The sequence below is a fragment of the Mastomys coucha genome, unplaced genomic scaffold (assembly GCF_008632895.1).
Source record: "Mastomys coucha isolate ucsf_1 unplaced genomic scaffold, UCSF_Mcou_1 pScaffold14, whole genome shotgun sequence".
Lineage (NCBI taxonomy): Eukaryota > Metazoa > Chordata > Mammalia > Rodentia > Muridae > Mastomys > Mastomys coucha.
This window is the reverse complement of record NW_022196896.1, coordinates 8,266,701-8,276,066: the sequence shown is the minus strand read 5'-3', so window position 1 is coordinate 8,276,066 and position 9,366 is coordinate 8,266,701. Positions and strand designations below refer to the sequence as shown.

Below are 9,366 nucleotides of genomic sequence, written 5' to 3'. Positions count from 1 at the left end.
ATTGAAGGTTCTAGTATCACAAAAGGCAACTTCCAATTACTTAAGTGTATTTGTCATGAGGGAGCAATAACACAAGGCTTTGCCTCAATACTCATTGAGAGCAGATGATTTAGTGGAGGGGTATATGCTGCTCTCTCTTTCCCCATTTCTAATGCTAACATTTTCAGTGGCATTTTAGCTTCTGTACATTGCAGTATATAATGTACACAGAATGTAATCTGTGATTTGGATAAAGATGAGTATCCTGAGGAGATGAGAGCTATGTTCTTGCATGAGAATATTTCTTTGACATTTTCAAATTATGGCTCTTGCTCTCTTGCCTAATTGGAAGGAATGATGAATGGATCACATGTTCATAGAAATAAAAGTTCTGACTATGTGATAAAAGTGCCACCATAGTATTGAAACAAGCCAAACAAATAGTGTGAATATTTTACCTAAATAGTTGAAGACTCAATTCATATTTTACTACATTCACATGAGTCTTTAAAAGTAAATATAGTACTATCATTTTCCTTTTCCTTTTTCTCCATCAAACTTCTGCTGTTCCCCTTCATTCATAATACCTTCTTAAGTTTTGACCTGCTTTTTATGGTAAATATTACAATTGTATGTGTGTGTGTATATACATGTGCATGCATACAACCCCCTGAGTTCACTCAGTGTTGCTTGTATATATGTCATTTCAGAGTTGGTCACTTACTTGATATTAGGTGGCTCTTTACTGGAGAAGAACAGTTTTTGTTCTCTCTGTGTAGCCATAATGTGCCTTTAGTACTTTGTCTAGATGTCTAGCTCATAGATTTTTCCCTTTTCTATGTTAATATATCTAAAGGTATTGTTTTTTGTTGTATTGTTTTCTTCCTTTCTTCTTTTTCTTTCTTTTTTTTTTTTTTTTTTTTTTTTTTTTTTTTTTTCGAGACAGGGTTTCTCTGTATAGCCCTGGCTGTCCTGGAACTCACTCTGTAGACCAGGCTGGCCTTGAACTCAGAAATCCACCTGCCTCTGCCTTCCAAGTGCTGGGATTAAAGGCATGTGCCACCACCGCCCCAGCTATAATGGTACTGTTTTAATCTTGTTTAGTCAGCAGCATTGCTACAGCATCATGGGTGTTGTTTCTATATCATTCCTAAGAGATACTGTCTCACAACACATTCCTCTGACTTTTACAATCTTTCTGTCCTCTCCTTTGTGATAATTGACTGTACCTTAGGTGCAAGAGTTCTATTGTGGATGTGGATTCTGGGTGACTAGGCCTTGGCATATCATAATCAATTGCTAAAGGAGGCACTTTGCAATAAATTGTTAACTACCAGGATATACGGTTGTTTTCAATTTTTTTTCTGATTTATTAGTATTTTTGTGCAACCTGTGGAAATTTCCTATTTGAGGGCCATGTGGTTTGTCATAGGTTTGGGATTATAATCCTGCAATAAAGCATATTTGGTAGTTTTCACTTTTTAAATTTTTTTAATCATTTCATTCATTTACATCTCAAATGATATCCCATTTCCCGGTTACCCTTCCACAAATCCCCCATCCCACATCTGCCCTCTGGTTTGCCTGTAAGAGGGTGCTCCCCACCTACCCACACATTCCTGCCCACTGCTCCAGCATCCCTCTATACTGGGGCATCAAACCTCACCGGGACCAATTGCCTCCCCTCCTATTGTTGTCAGGCAAGGTCATCCTATGCTACATATGTATCTGGAGCCATGGATCCCTCAGGGTACACTCCTTGCTTGGTGATCTTGTATCTGGGAGAACTAGATAGGCAGGCTGGCCTATGCTGTTCTTCCAATGTTACTTTTCATATTTATACTGGGTGTGTTTACTCATTCTCAGAAAATTAGATGTAAACAAACTTTTGATATACTTATGAATAAATTATTCAAATTTGATGGTGTAATAGAATTTTTTTTAGTTCCAAGGATGAAATAAATAATTACTAGTTGATCCTGAAATCAAAACCTTGTTTTGAGAACTGTTTCTATTTGTTTCAATAAATACACGTAGGTAGCATGTTGTGTCCTTAACTTACTGCTACCCATATGCTATATAAAGTCAGTACCTCCAAGAGGAGCATGGTGACTTGAATAGAAATGCCTACCATACATTTATCTGAATGCTTGGCCTACAGGAGTGGCATTGTTAGGAGGTGTGGCCTTGTTAAAGTAGGAGTGGCTTTGTTGGAGGAAGTTGTCACTGTGGAGGTAGGTTTTGAAGTCTCATTTATGCCCAAGCTACTCCCACTGTTGCTCACATTCTCTGTTTCCCTGTGGAACAAGGTGTAGCATTCTCAGTATCCTTTCCAGCACCATGTTTGCTTGCATGATGCCATGAAAATAATGGAATAAACTTCTGAAACTGTAAGCCAATTGTGTTTTATTTTATAAAAGTTGCCATGATCATGGTGTCTCTTCACAACAATGAAACCCTAACTAAATTTCTGAGTTCCTACTATGTGCCATCAGCAAATTCTCATTTTTCTCTTGAATAGTGCACTGTACTGAGCTCCTACTATGTTGTGAGACAGTTCAATAAGTTTTATGATTTCTATGAAAAACACAGACCAGTTCTTTAAAAAGAATCAAGCATAATCATACATAGCAGGTTGAAAGAAAATAGTAAAATGATGTACTCTGTTTTTATGAAATTGGGGATATGGGAAAGCAGGAGAGAATATATGGAAATCAGCAGATATAATAACCAGCAGATATAATAACATTACAAAAGTGATACCGGGGAGAGAGACTGATTAATGTTGAAATGCATATTATCTATAAAAACAAATGAAGTAATAGGCAGATAAGAAGCCCCAAATATATTATTGTTGCTAGAGCATTTTATAACCATTTTCTTCTGACAAATGCTTAGCCACCATTTTTTCTGGACTTAGTCTTTTTTGAAAATGTCATATTCCAAATAAAATGTTCAAATGGAATATATTATCTAAAATTCCAACAAAATATATACCTAGATGTTTTATGAATGTAAATTTATACTGTATCTAGAAAATAATGTAATATCCTTGAAAAATACTAATTCTATAGAAGCAAGAGTATTTTTATTTTTTTTTTTTTTTATTTTTTTTTATTTTTTTTTTTATTTTTTTTTTTGGTTTTTCGAGACAGGGTTTCTCTGTATAGCCCTGGCTGTCCTGGAGCTCACTCTGTAGACCAGGCTGACCTCGAACTCAGAAATCCACCTGCCTCTGCCTCCCAAGTGCTAGGATTAAAGGCATGCGCCACCACGCCCGGCTTAAGAGTATTTTTAAAGATAAGTAATGTTTTCTGTGTCATATCCATATTAGTCATTTTAATAATTATGTTGTATAGATTGTATATTCAGAAAAAGTATGAATGAACAAAGGATTTTCTTACTCAAATGATAATCTGGATTATGTTTAACATGGGGAAAATATACAAACAGATGACATGTTGTTTTAGTAACATGTCAATTTAGGTTTTCAAACTATTATTTTCATTCTAAAGCAAATATTGCTATTTTCAGAATTATCTGTCCAGCTAATCTTATAATTCAAATGCATTTTTTCTTTTCAATTGTTGCCTGCTCTCAAAACATTGTATGCAAATAAGCTAAAACTTTATGACAAAGGTCACCTTTTCAAATGAATCTATGCTTCCCTTTATTTAGTTATAATCAAAACTCTATTCAGACACATGAAAGATGTTCTCATTATGGCAAACTTCTGGTTCAACATATTAATGTTATATATTATGGTGAGAGTCTTCCTTGCAAGGGAGGGACAGCAGTTGGGCCTTTCATCCCTCTCCGGAGGGTAGTATGTTTGCTCTAGAGTGTACGTCAGGCCACAGGGCGCTCTCTTTACTTCTGTGCTACTTTGATGGTTAGAAGCTCTCCAGACATAACACCAACATTAATAACCTTATGTAAACTTTACTCTCTTTCAGAAGATAGACATTAAATTTGTGAAAATAACATTCCATCCATGTACATTGAATTGTTTCTCAGTATTTTATAAAAAATAACTTACCTTTTATTCTCAAATAAATGAGTTAGGGGGATTTTAAGGAGAAAGGAATAAATAAAATATATGAATAAATCATTGAAAAGAGTAAAAGGATTTGGAAAAAATACAGTTTTCTTTTCAAAAATGCCATAAATGAGTTGTACACACATTGTGGCTTCGCAGTCTCCAGTGGCTCATTTTGATTTACACCTTTTATTCCCTCTAATTTTGAAAGAGTATTTGTCACTTTATATATTTACAGCATCAGAAACATAAGCACATCTTTATAAATGTACCAAAATAGCTACAAAATGATGAGTTAAAATAGTTCATCTCCTGAATTTAAACACATTATAATATCATCATACAAATTTCATAGATTGTAAGGTTGGTAGCCATTCTCAATGACGTGATTGCTCTACTAAACAATAAAGAAATAAAAAGGAAGGAAATTTTTCAATAAATAAAGACTTTCTGAAGGTTTTTTAATCACATAAAAGCAAATAAATCCTTTCTGATTGCCTCTAAAGGATATAAACCAAACATAATCAACATTAGCCAGTGCTACACGTGGCACAAGAGTAAACACGTTTATACTTTTGAAAATCTCCAGACATTCTCTGTTTCTGGCTTATATTTTCTTTCAATAAAAAAAAAATGATACATGTCTGGTTTGAGAGGCCTGCATAACAATTAAAATTACTTTCAAGGGAAATCCTTGGTGTAATAATTCAAAGCTAGATAATGGATCTAACTACTTCTTTCTAATTCAAACTATAGCACAAAACATAAAACTGTGTGCACATAGATCCTTGGACTAAAGTAGATCAAAGATAGAATGTAACACAGAGAAGCACCAAGGTAGAACTTTAAATTTTTTGGAATGCTTTCTGTTACCATTTCCTGGTAAGTTACTCTCTGCTGCACACATTTCCAGGCAATTATTTAATGTGTGTGTGTGTGTGTGTGTGTGTGTGTGTGTGTGTGTGTAGTGGCATAGTAGATTATGGGGTGTTGGGGAGAGGGGAAGTGAGAGGGAGGAAGAAGGAATGAAGGAAAGAGAAACTGTGGTCAGGATGTATTGTATGTGAGAAGAATAAATATAAAGAAAAAAGAAAAGAACATATATATACATATATATTATATATATATGTATGTATATTCATCTCCATTATACTGACCAATAGATATCACCATCATAACAATTTTCAAACACTGAAACTTAGACCTTAAAAGCAAAATGCTTTATATGACTTATATAAGCTTACATGGCTTACAATAAAGAAAAAATAAAGCAGGCACAAAAGACAGATTTGTTTTCTCCAAACTAATTGACTATATTTACTATCTCAGTGCTTTCTGACTAGAACCTGAGAAGAAAAAAATAAGATTTGGGAAAAAGATTTGCCCAGCATGTCTTGCCATTTAGCAGGCATTGTGGCTTTTGCCAAATATTTATGATTACTAAGAGAAGTGTTGGGAAGCACAGGGCATAATTTCTAGTCATAGGGCTAGGGATGTGTCATATTACTTTTCAGGTAAAAGATTCAATGTAGACACATTTAAAATGATGAATGTTAGTATAAGCAGTGTTAAAATCCAAATATGAGTTGTCCCATCTTCTGGCTCAACTCCATATAGAATTCCCAAACAGAGAAGCAGGATTTTGCCTTAAAGGAGAGAATCAAGGGATTATGTGGCCATATTACTGACTGACAACATGTTTAAACACACTGGCCAAACAGCCATCTTAATTTTTCTGTATCATTTCTACCCTGACTATATAGCTTATTTGGTATACAGCCCTCCAGTTGTCCATGGATACTTTTGTTTCTGAAGGTATAGAAAACAGGTGTCTATTTGATATGTTTTTACAGTGATGAATTTTTGATGTGCATCTGATTTTAAAATTGAAGAATATTCATTTTTTTAATTTAAGCAGATTAATCTGTAGTGTCTTCATTGAATGAATCTGGGAAAAATGTTGACATTTGGAAGAATTTATTTCTTTAAATCACAACCTTCGCTTTTCATGACTTCTTTCCTTGACTTTTCCTTTTCCCTCCCTTTCTTTCTTTCTCTCTTTCTTTCTTTCTTTCTCTCTCTCTCTCTCTTTCTTTCTTTCTTTCTTTCTTTCTTTCTTTCTTCTTTTCTTCCTTTCTTCCATTCTCTTTCCTTCTGTGTGTCTGTTCAGCCTTATGCCATTTTACATGTGAAGCAGATGAAGCACTGGGATACTAGTGATATGTCATCTGACCTCTTCATTCCCCTCTACCTTCTTTATAGTCTGAGTTTTTAGTGGTTTCCATGTGTTTACTGGAATTCTTTGTAGTGATGGAATGTAAAGCCCCTCAGGAGTTCCCATAGAGCTGTCTAAGATTAACAACAGGGTGCCTCAGGAGGGTTCCACATTAGAATAGTAACTAGCACTGGGTAACATTCAGATGTACAGTTCTATACACATTTATTTCTTCTTCTCTGTTATTTAACTTTAAATATTCATGATTTATATTAACTATGAAATATAGTTTAATTAGAAGCACTTCAACCTATGTTTGGTGCAGGACTGCTAACATGAAGCCAATGTTGGGAAAATATTGATTCTTAAAACTTGCCAAAAGATGTTAAACTCTAAGGGAAGTCAATAGCCTTCTGACGCCCAGCCACTCTTAGGAGAACAGTGTCTCTTTAAATAAGGAAATGTCAAATCATGCTCTCTTATGAGAAACAGCTGTGGAGATCCACAGTGTTAGTTTGGAAAAGCCTGCTAAGTAAGTAGAAGAACTATAACTCAACAATGTGTAGTCATGGTGAATCAAAGATTTCTTTATGAGGATATAAGCCAGTTCTTGTTTTGGTGTTGTAGTCCCTAACTTGAGATCAACAAAGCTGAGTCCTATATTACTGGGTGAAGATTGATACATTAAAAAAAGAAGAGGTAAGCCAGATATTGGGAATATTTGTGTATCCTTGGTTTTAGTTATGCTCTTAAAATACAGTGATAAAAACAAAACAAAACAAAACAAGAACTTTAGTAAAACTGACCTCAATGGCATGAAACCAATCACCTTGACTAATAATAAAATCAGCCACCACTATTTATCTCAATTTATCAAAGTTTTCTTTCAAATCTTATTTGATTAGTCTGGATTTGAGCTAGATTCAACCTTTTATTACTCTTCTGCATTTTTCACTAATCTCTTGTCTTCTGATCTAGCTATAAATCAATTTTGTTCATACTTGAGTATCTGTCATTTTTTTTCACTTGGGTATTATATAGGGACAAATCTACACAAATCTTCATCTTTCAAAAGAAGATATTTTCCTTATTCATTAAGATATTATCAATCTTTCTTATGAAGCTGAAATTTATCACCAGTACTTCTAATCTTTGAGGCTCAATCTGTGAATATTCATTTTTGATACACCTGGGATAAAGAGTAGCATGTTCCTCATTCTTAGCTGCCACGTTTCCATAGTTTCAGATTTATGTAGTATTTCTTTGCTAATTGTTTCTGAAACAGAACACAGCATTTAAGGGGAATTTTGTGTTCTCAACAAAATGAAATCTGAGATATTGTTTTGGGAGAGTCATTATACTGGCTTTTGTTATAATGACCAAATCTTGAAATTTTAGATTATTCTCCTTTCAGATTTTGGGTAAACGTAAAGAAAATGTAGAACTGGTCTTGGTGAGCTGGCAGCTATTTATAGGGAGGCAGTATAAGCATGTACTAGGCTACATTCATGAATGTGTTCCTAAGTATTTTAGGATATTAAGCTCCATATCTAATATTAAAATTAGTATAATCGGTTATTGAGTTTATTATACTTAGAAAAAGAAATGAAGTTACCTTTACTGCTAGTCTCAAAATGAAGTCTTATAAAAAACCTAGTAGTACAGTCAAATAAATATTTATCAATGCACTCAACTCAGTAAATATTATCTTCATGTTCAACTTTAAATTTATGTCCTTGCTCTTGAGACAGAGTATAAGAACTTCATAATTTTCCATTTTAATTCTCAATATCAGGTTAATAATTTGCAGCTCATCATCCTGTATCACTTGGCATAAGCCCCTCTTTGACATCAGTTTGTCAATGCCATCTTCTTTATCACAGAGACAGCTGTACACATATTTATTACAGCCATCTATACAACAGCCAAGAAAGAATACAAACAATGTGCTTGTTACTGGATATATTTATAGAGAAAAACATGGTACATATTCACAATGGAAAAATCAGCAGTAAAACATGAACAATCTTCTGTCATTTGCAGCCATCTGGAAGGAACTGGAGTTTTTGGTGTGGAATGAATAAGGACAGGCACCGGACAATCTCAATTATGTCAACTCTACACATGCTAATATCAAGAATCGCATGTACAATCATGTACAATGCTGTTTCCAATGGATAGAGATCAGTTCTGCAAGGGAACGACTGTTACTGTCAGACAACTGTAAGAATTTCTGATGCAATATTGGATTGCATATTAGAGATAAATATAAAATGATTGGATATCCTGTGTCTGAAAATTAGAAGAAATGATTTTGACATGTTTGTTATAAGTAAATAATTAATAAGATAAATATACTTCCCTTATTTAGACATTAGACAACATACACAAATGTACAAATATCACTCATCCCTATATTATTGTGTACATTTTAATGCTACTTTTATTTATTGTGTATCTACTGTGAAATAAATGCAAAAGAGTAAAATTTTATATGAAGATTTTATATCCTAGTTTTTCATTTTTCCTTTTTTCCCTATTTTTCCATTTTTATTCTTCTGCCTGGTTAGCCAAATCCTTCTGTTTGTGGAGTCAGCCAAGTCCTGAGTGAGTGGAGTCCTAAGTACTGTTGACATGGCATGGGGATATTAAAGACCGACAGCTCCAGACTCATAGGAAGATGCCAAATTCCTTCCTATTGTGACAAGGGCCAGAGGGACACTAAACACTTCCTTTGCTCTGTATGTGGATATTGGTAACCTGTTCAAAAAATTTCTATCATACCCCACCCCCAGATATTTATGACTTGAAGACTGTCCCCTACAGAGATTTCTACTATCCTGAGTAGTCAATTCTGTCTTTTGTCTCCTTGATCCAGCTGTTCATAATAAGCTTAACTTCTTGTTTATCAGCTTGTAATAACTTTACCTCCTTATTGATGATTATGCAATAACATTACCTATCTGTTTTATTCTGAACATAAAATGAGGGGCTCTTCCTCCATACACAATTTCTTTATGTGGCTGTGGATTTGTCTTTTCTTCATCCTCCTGATTCTTCAATCAGGTTCATCCCTGGAGGTATGCTGATAGAGCACTTTTGGTAGACTGGTTTTTGTACTTAGCTTTCTAAC

General features: G+C 34.2%; 1 long non-coding RNA gene across 1 annotated transcript; it reads left to right on the top strand.

Moving 5' to 3' along the window:
- The first annotated feature begins 6,853 nt into the window (after positions 1 to 6,853).
- Positions 6,854 to 8,532, top strand: LOC116088989. The gene is made up of 2 exons (XR_004118089.1): positions 6,854 to 6,932; positions 8,277 to 8,532. It is a non-coding gene; the product is annotated as an uncharacterized LOC116088989 (long non-coding RNA).
- Positions 8,533 to 9,366: the final 834 nt, after the last annotated feature.